Consider the following 10,269-nt stretch of genomic DNA (forward strand, 5'->3'; position numbering starts at 1 on the left):
TAGCCTTCTTATAGGTATGCCCTTGAACACTTTGGCTATTCTCAAGATACTATCCTGGGTAATCCAGTTAAAATACAAGTCAAATCCTGTTACTGGATTGTTCATCGCACTACACGGCCTGGTTCCCTTATATCCTCCATAAACTTATCTCCATACTGGTCTCCTCGCAGTTCATCAAAAATGCCAAGTGGACCTCAGGGACATTATATTTGCTGTTCCCTCTGCCTGAAATATTCTTTTCCAGATATGTACATAGTTTGCCATCTCATTTATCTATTCAAGTGTCACCACACTAGTTGATTTCTCTAATAACCTTACATAAAACAGCATCCTAATTCACTCCCAACTTATCTCTCATCCCTCTTACTCAACTTCACTTTTCTCTATAGTACTTATTGCTATCTAGCATATTCCTATTTACGTGTGTATTTGTTCACTCTCCCCCATCATCACTAGAATGTCATGAGAATAGGACTTTGGTTTTAACTGCTCTATTCTCATTGTCTAGAATAGTATATGTCTCTTCAAAGGAGCACAATAAATATGTGTTGAATAAAAGAATGTATCTGATTTGAAGTGGAGCAAGATAGCAAAATAGAAAGTCCCATCAATGGTCCCTCCATCAAGGATATCAATTCACCAACTATCTACACAGGAAAAATATCAGGGGAACCAGCCCCCAATATTTCAACATAGGTTCTTTTCTATTTTCCCTAAGGGTTGGCCGGTCTGAGAAATAAAGAGAAAGAGTATGAAAGAAAGAAATTTTACAGCTGGGTCTCCGGGGGTGACATCACATGTCAGCAGGTTCCATGATGCCCCCTAAGCTGCAAAACCAGAAAGTTTTTATTGTGGATTTCAAAAGGAGAGGGGCGTACGAATAGGGAGTGGGTCACAGGGATCACATGCTTCAAAGGCAATAAAATATCACAAGGGCAGACAGGCAGAGTGAGATCACAAGGCCAGGGTGAAACTAGAATTACTGATGAAAGTCCATGTCCCACTGGGCACACATTGTCATTGATAAACATCTTAACAGGAAACAGGGTTTGAGAGCAGACAACTGGTCTGACTAGAATTTCACCAGGCTGGAATTTCCCAATCCTAACAAGCCTGGGGGTGCTGCAGGAGACCAGGGCGTATTTCATACCTTATCTACAACTGCATAAGACAGACACTCCCAGAGCAGCCATTTTAGAGACCTCCCCCTGGGAATGCATTCCTTTTCCCAGGGTTATTCCTAGCTGAGAAAAGAATTCAGCAATATTTCTCCTATTTGCTTTCTGAAAGAAGAGAAATATGACTTTGTTCTGCCCTGCTCCTCAGGCAGTCAGACTTTATGGTTATCTCCCTTGTTTCCTGAAAATTGCTGTTATCCTGTTCTTTTCAAGGTGCTCAGATTTCATATTGTTCAAACACACATGCTTTACAAATAATTTGTGCTCATAATGCAATCATCACAGGGTCCTGAGGCTACATACATCCTTAGCTTATGAAGTTGACAGGATTAAGAGATTAAAGTAAAGACAGGCATGGGAAATTATAAGAGTATTGATTGGGGAAGTGATAAATATCCATGAAACCCTCACAATTTATGTTCAGAGACTGCAGTAAAGACAGGCTTAAGAAATTATAAAAGTATTAATTTGGGGAACTAATAAATGTCCATGAAATCTTCACAATTTATGTTCTTCTGCCATGGCTTCAGCCAGCCCCTCCATTCAGGTTCCCTGACTTCCTACAACAGAAAAATGCCTTCATAAGCACAAAAAATTAGGTGGACCTCATAGTACCTGATTTTAACTTCATTTTGCTGAAAGAGGCATGGAAGAGATAGAAAAAAAAACAGTCCTGAATCATTAACACAGTCCCTCCCCAACCCACTGGCAGTGATAGTGTGATGCAGAGTGTCTCTGGGTGCTGGGGAGGAAGAACAAAGCAATTACGAGGCATTGAACTCAATGCTTTCCTGTCAATGCACACACACACAAAAAAAATTCACACCAAACTCAGCTGATGCAAGCCCACAGAGGGAGCATTTAAATCAGTCCTAGCCAGAGAAGAATTGACAACCCTAGTAGTCCTGAAATTGAGTTCCCACAAACCTTGCCACTGAGGGCCAAAGTGCTCTGGGTCTCTAAGTAATCTTGAAAGGCAGCCTAGGCCATATAAGGATTGCAACCCTTAGGTGACTCCTAGGGCTGAACTGGGCACAGAGACAGTGGACCATGGAGGCATGTGACATACTGAGACACTAGTTGGGACAGCTAAGAAAGTGGTGTTGTCACCCTTCCCCTAACCGCAGGCTGCACAGCTCAGGGCTCCAAAGGAGACCCCTTCCTTCCACTTGAGGAGACAAAAGGGAAGAGTGGGGAGGACTTTGTCTTGCATCTTGGATATCAGCAACTGCAGGATAGGGCACTGGTCAGAGTCATGAGCCCCCCTGTTTCAGGTCCTGGCATGCAGACAATAGACACAACCTGGGTCAGAAGGGAACCCACTGCTTTGAAGGAAAGGACCCAGTCCTGCCAGCATCCATCACCTGCTAACTAAAATGACTTAGGGATCCAAAAAGCCAGCAATTATACCTACATTACATCAAGAGCCTTGGTTTAGCCTCTGAGACTTACCGGCTTCAGGTGAGATTCAAAGCATTACCAGCTGTGTTGGCTATGGGGCAAAACTCTTTCTGCTTGAGAAAAGCAGAGGGAAAAGTAAAGGAGGCTGTCTTGCAGCTTAGGTACCAGCTCAGCAACATGGAAGGCAGAACACCAAGCAGGCTCTTGAGATTTCTGATTTTAGAAGCTGACTCTTGCATCACACGTCTGGATCTGGGAAAATGCTATCAAACCACATTGCATGCTACAGAGAAATCTTTCATGAAAGGAAGAGACAATTGATGCAGAAATCTTTATTGTTGTCTTATTTCAAAAAATTGCCACAGCTATCTCAACCTTCTGCAAAGACAACCTTGATAAGTCAGCAGCCATCAACATCAAGGAAAGGCCCTCTACCAGCAAAAAGAGTATGGCTTGCTGAAAGCTCAGATGATTATTAGCATTTTTTTAACAATAAGGTGTTTTGTAATTATAGTATTAACATATTAAGGAATAATGCAACTGGGCGCCCTGGCTCATGCCTGTAATCCCAGCACTTTGGAAGGCCTAGGTGGACGGATCATGAGGTTGTGTCCAGAATTGGTGGGTTCTTGGTCTCGCTGACTTCAAGAATGAAGCCGTGGACCCTCATAGTGAGTGTTACAATTCTTAAAGGTGGTGCGTCCAGAGTTTGTTCCTTCTGACCGTTTGGAGGTGTCCGGAGTTTCTTCCTATTGGTGGGTTTGTGGTCTGGCTGACTTCAGGAGTGAAGCTGCAGATCTTCGTGGTGAGTGTTGCAGCTCATAAAGGCAGCGTGGACCCAAAGAGTGAACAGCAGCAAGATTTATTCCGAAGAGTGAAAGAACAAAGCTTCCACAGCATGGAAGTGGACCCGAGCAAGTTGCCGGAACTAGCTCAGGTGGCCTGCTTTTACTCCCTTATCTGCCCCACCCACATCCTGCTGATTGGTCCACTTTACAGAGAGCTGATTGGTCCATTTTGACAGAGTGCTGATTGGTGTGTTTACAAACCTTTAGCTAGACACAGCTAGACACTGGCCAGTGCCCCGCAGCCCCAGTTCCCGCCCCTGCCTCTCCCTCCACACCTCCCTGCCAGGACAGGGAGCCAGCTCCGGCCTTGGCCAACCCCAGAGGGGTCCCCACAGCACAGCGGCGAGCTGAAGGGCTCCTGTAGGCTGCAAGAGCGGACTCCGAGGCTGAGGAGGCGCCCAGAGCGAGCCAGGGCTGCTAGCAGATTGTCACCTCTCAAGGTCAGGAGATCGAAACCATCCTGGCTAACACAGTGAAACCCCATCTCTACTAAAAATACAAAAAATTAGCCAGGCATGGTTGTGAGCATCTGTAGTCCCAGCTACTGGGGAGGCTGAGGCAGGAGAATCACTTGAACCCAGGAGGCAGAGATTGCAGTGAGCTGAGGTTGCACCACTGCACTCTAGCCTGAGTGAAAGAGAAAGACTCTGTCTCAAAAAACAAACAAACAAACAAACAAACAAAGACAGAAAGAATGCTATTGCACACTTTAATAGACCATAGTATAGTGTAAATATAACTTTGATATACACTGGGAAACTTAAAACTTCGAATGTCTCACTTTATTGCTATATTAACTTTATTGCAGTGATCTGGAACCAAGCCCACAATAACTGTGAGGTATGACTGGTACATGAAAAATGTGTATCCACTTTTCCCAAAATGAAATTACATAGAGTACAGAGCATCCTTTCAGATGTTCATTTTTCTGTGGTCAAAATGTATGGGAGTATGCTGACTTCTATCTCTCTCTCTAAGAAAGGCACAATGTATACTAGTATGTTGAAGTCTTTTAGAAGTCCTGCCTTAAGGAATCTTGTGTAAAGGTGCTTAGCCTAATACTTTCTAAATTTAGGGGAACATGAAACAACTTGTTTCTCACAGTAGAGTCCTTGATAGAACACCAGTTTGGAAAAATGTTGTCAGCAGAGTCTCTTTTCTGTCCCACCTACCTAATACAGGCTAATTGTGCAATTCTCTCTCTCTCTTCCTGCTTCTCTCTTTTCTCTCTTGTGTGTGTGTGTGCGCGCACGCGTGTGTGTGTATCCTAAAACCAGTGAGGTATAGTACATTCAACATCAGGAGCTGCTTGCTAATCACTAAAATAGCTTGACCCAAATTTAAGACATCTTAGTCTTCTGCCATTCTGTTTGAGAAAACTCTGAACGTAATTGATTTGCTGCTTGAAAGATTGTGATTATTCCACAACAAAGAAATCCTCCACATTCTGGACAAATGTTTAAACCAATTACTTAATTTATTTACATGTTTTAAATTTTTATATATTTAGAGGGTACAAGCACAGGTTTCTTACATGCATATATTGCATAGTGGTGAAGCCTGGGTTTTTAGTGTACCATGTGTCACCCAAATAGTGAACATCGTACCCAATACTTTTTTCAACTCTCGGCCCCCTCCTACCCTCCCACCTTTTGTAGTCTCCAATGTCTATTATTCCACTCTGCATGTCCATGTGCACCTTTTGTAAACTAATTATTTAAACAAATTATTCCTCTTTATTCTTCCAACTAACTGTCCATATGGGCTAAAATGTGCCAGTCAGTCTGCCCTGGGTTAATGCCAAGAAACAATAAATGTTGAATTACATAATGGATCCATTCAAGTCTTTGTTGGTTCAGTGTCCTGGGTGCATTCTTTTAGAAAACTTATTACTATCATCTTTCCTACACTATATAAGCATGTTCATTATTTTTTAAAGAATGTGATTGTTGGTGGGTTAATTTTTATGTCAATTTATTGACTTTTGTCTAAGAATAAATATAATTTAACTGCTCATATGCCTTTTTTAAGAAAAAGAAAATCTTGTCAGTTTTCAGATGTGTCATATCCCTGTTTCCAGCTTTGCTTCTCTCCAATCTAGTCTCTGTCCCGCAGCTTAAGGGAACTTTCTAAAATGTTATTCTTGCTATGTAATTCTTCTGCTTATAACATTTGAATGATACTCTTATTATCCACAGAATGAAGTCTCAGCTCCTTAAGATGATCTGTAAGATCCCATATGGTCTGGATCTGTCTACTTCTTTTGCTTCATCCTTTACCTCTCCTCACTTGTTTGCCTTGCTTTGGCCACACAAAGTGCATGCAGTCCCTCCTATGTTCTATAAGTTCTCACTTTTGCTTAAGCTATTCCTTCTACCTTGTACACACTTATACCTATCTTTTCTTCATCTTATTAGTTCCATAAATATTCAGTGTTCTCTGCTAAGATGTAATTTCTTCAGAGTAACTCTCCACAATTTCCAATACTAGAATAAGGGCCCCTAAAAAGTACTCCCATAGCATTCTTTACTCACAACCCCCCCATTATTGTATCTAACACAGTGTGTTGAAATGATCTGTGCATTATAACATTTTCATAATTATCTCAGAGAGGGAAATAAGAACCATATGTATGTTCCAACTAAAGTAATGATAACAACGATAACACTATATTTCTTAAACTAAAATCATCTCTTTTAAGTGTCTATTTTACATTTCACATTGTTACTAAACTGAACTTAGCTTTCTGATAATGTGTCCAAATACCATTAAGACAAAATGCTTATTTATATATAGACTCCTTCCAAGGGAAAAAAGTATGCTAATGATTTTATTTGGCAAAGAGACTGAGTCTCAAAGGAGGAAATAAAGAGTAGAATTTTGAAGATTTAGTTAACAACACATAATTTTGCTTAGAACTCTTAATCCAGTTTCTAAGGATTTCAGCAATATTTGAAGTTAGCAGAGAATGAACTAGGATCAGATTGTATACAATCCTAATGTTTCCCCAGAGAAAATTTCTACTTATGTAACTAGAGATGACACAGTTAAGTAAAAGCTCAACATGCGTGTTTCACAAGAGCAACTCTGGAGTATATTCAATTGTCATAGATAACTTTATCATTTTCATCTCCACCAAAACCTGTTTATCCTCATGTTTTCCTTATTCTGGTAAATGGCACCATCATCTTAACTGGCCAAGTTATCCTTGACTTGTTTTTCCCTTACCCTTCACATTCAGTTGCTTTGTAATATCCTGTCAATTATACCTCCAAAATGATTCTTTCCCTTCCACTACAACTACTAATAGCCTATCACAGACCTTCATATCATAACTTCAATAATTGTCTAACTGGTTATTCTACCTCCACGTCCACCCCACCAAAACCAGCTCATTCTTAATAGCATAATGGTAAAGGGTATGTACTCTGAAAACAGAGTGACTTAGTTTGTGACCCTAGTTCTGCCACTTAAAAGCTGTGTGTTCCTAGGCAAGTTATTTAACCTCTTTGTACCTCATTTTCCTTATCTTAAAAAATGGAATCATAATAGCATGTACATATCTCGATTATTCTAAGTTCAAAAATATACGTATATAGTACTGAGCACATTACTATTTGCCTGACACATAGTAAATGTTGCATATATATGGTAGTAGGAATAGCAGTAAAACATAACTGAGTTTTTTATGCCCTATTTAAACATCTTTGATGTTTCCCTATTGCCTAGGTACACATTCATTAGCATGGTATACAAGACATTTCACAAGTCATTCCCAGCTGATAAATTCCAGTTTCATTTCTAGCTACCAAATGGTTTATATTTTAGCCACAATAAACTACCTGATATTCTCTGAATGCAGCATCTACTTTTCTAGAATGATACCTGGAAAGCCCTTATCTACCTTAGAATTTCACTTCTAGCGTTACTAGAATCTTGTTTTTACCTACTATAATATAAAATCCTCTGATATACTCTAAACATAGCAAGCTTAAGAAATGCACATTGGATTCTGACCTTATTGCAGTGATCTATTTTTCTGTTGTGTATTGAACCAGAGATTGGAAGCACTGGCCAGACAACACATTTTTATTCTACATTAACAAGTTCTTCTAGGTCTTTCAAGCTTGGATGTGGGGAATCAACTTAATTAATCTTCCTTACTTAAATTTCTGGACATTCATGTATAACTTTCATAAGCCAGACTATATCATCTTGAGGGAGATGGATGTTAGGAAGATGGCAGAATAGGACTCTTCGGTGCTTGCCCCCTGCAAAATACCAATTCAAAAATTATCCACACGTGAAAAAATACTTTCACAGGAGCTAAGGAAGCCAGGTGAGAGATTATAGTCCCCGGATGTAGCACAGAACTAAGAAAAGATGCATTGAAGAGAGTAGGAAGGACAGATTTGCATTACCCTTATCATCCCTCACCCAATACTAGACAGAAAAGCTTGGAAACACATATCCTTTCCATGGAGGAAAGAGAGAGACATGAGCACTGGACTTTGCCTTGGACCCTGAAACCAGGCCTGCCCCAGTAAGTGTGGAGGCCTCCCTTAGCACCAGGCAGGCATCTACAGTCTCATACTCCAGGCCAGTGCCCACAGACTGAGGTCCCAGGCCCACCCAGTGTGAGGCTGGATCCACAGCCCCAGGCTCTAGGCTTGCATTGCAGTCTCAGTCTCTGGACCACCCCACCACCAGGTCAACCCCAGTGGCTCCAGACTTCAGACTGCCTCCATAACTGGGATGGCCGCCATAGCTGCAGACTTCAGGCTCATGCCAGCACCAGTCAGGCCCTCACAGACCTATTCATCAGGCCAGAATCCACAGACTTGATTTTCAGGTCAGCCCCCACAGATACAAGTCCCTGGCTCACTGAGTACCAGGCTAGTCTCTATAACCTCAGGATCTAGGTCACTATCTACAGATGAAACCTCCAACTCTGCCATGAAACCAGGAGGGATCCCAAAGCTGCAGGCTCCAGACAAGCTCAGTGAATTCAGTCCCCAGACCCACTCCAGTGTCAGAATGAGTCTAATGGCCCCAGGCTCTGGATAAACCCCAGCACTGAAAGACCCCAGAGACCCCAAGATTCAGGCCCACACTAGCACCAGGCCAGCTCCTATAGAATCAGGTTATAGGCTAGACTCAAAGCCAGGTTAGCTCCAGCAACCCCAGGCTTCAGATCACCCCTAGCACTGGGCTGGCCATCATGGTCTCAAGCTTCAGGCCTGTCCCAACACCTGGCCATCCCCTACAGCCCTGGTCATCAGGCTGATAACTGCAGACTCAGCATCCAGGCTGACCACTGTAGATACAGGCCTATTCCATGCCAAGTCACCACTGCATTTTCAGGTTTAAGGCCCAACCAAACACCAGATTAGCACTACTGGCCTTAAAACCAGGTAGGAAGGCACAGGAATAGGCTCCAGGCCTTCCTAGTGCCAGGCCAGTCACTATGGCCCTACTTCCCAGGATGGTTTCCGCAGCTCCATGTTCCAACAGACTCAGGGTCCAGGCTTGTCCTAGTAGACTCCTGCACTGGACCAGCCCCTGTGAACTCAGGTTCATAATAGAAGAAAACTTTCCAAATTTGGGCAAACGTATAAATATACAGGTATAGGAAGGCAAAAGTTATCCAATCAGATTCAATTCAAACAAGAATAAATTAAGATATATTGTAATGGAACTATCTAAAACTAAAGACAAAGAAAGGCTCCTGAAAGCATGAAGATAAAAAGGCAGGTAACATCTTAAATAGTTCTAATAAGGCTAGCAATGGATTTCTCAGCAGAGACTATACAGGCCAAGAGGGAGTGGAATGATATATTCAAACTGTTGAAGGAAATAAAAAGGCAACCAAGAATACTTGCTATAGTTTGGATGAGTGTCCCCTCGAAATCTCATACTGAAATATAATCAATGGTGTGGCAGGGTTGGGAGATGGGGCCTAGTGGGAGGTGTTTGGGTCATGGCAGCATATCCCCCTCATAAATAGATTAATGCTCTCCCTTGGGGGTGAGTGCGTTCTCACTCTTAATAGTTCTCATGAGAGCTAATTGTTTAAAAGAGCATGGCATATCCCCCTCCCTCTATTGCTTCCTTTCTTGTTAAGTGATCTGTGAACATGCTGGCTCCCCTTCACTTCCACCATGAGTGGAAGTAGCCTGGGGCCCTCACCGGAAGCCATGTAGATGCCAGTGTCATGCTTCCTGTACAGCCTTTAGAACTGTGAGTCAAATAAACTTTTTTCATTCTAAATCTCAGCTTCAGGTATTACTTTAAAGTAACTCAGTGGACTAAGACAGAACATTTGTTATCAGGAGTGGGGTGTTCTATAAAAGTACTTAACAATTGAAAGTGACTTTGGTAGTCAGTAATGTGCAGAGACTGGAAGAGTTCAAAGGGCTCAAAAGAAGACAAAAAGGTGAGAGAAAGTATAAAATTTTAGTTAGATAGAAAGAATAAATTAAATATATCTATTGTACAACTTGGCAAGTATAGTTAATAACAATGTTTCATATACTTGAAAATTGCTAAAGGTAAATTTTAAGTGTTCTGACCACAAAAATAATAAGTATTTGGGGCAATGCATTTGTTAAATAGCTTCATGTAGCCATTCTACACTATTTACATATTTCTAAACATCATATTGTACATCATAAATATCTATTTATAGTTTTTATTTCTGCACTAAAATACATAAATAAATAAAAATATAATTGAGAAGGAGGAAGCATTTTTACGAATAAAACCAAGCACTTTTCCAATTGCAAGTCAAAGAGCAAAGAGCAAAAGCTCCTATTATAGGTGACTCTAAGCAGGGTTTAATT

The sequence above is a fragment of the Macaca nemestrina genome, chromosome X (assembly GCF_043159975.1).
Source record: "Macaca nemestrina isolate mMacNem1 chromosome X, mMacNem.hap1, whole genome shotgun sequence".
NCBI lineage: Eukaryota > Metazoa > Chordata > Mammalia > Primates > Cercopithecidae > Macaca > Macaca nemestrina.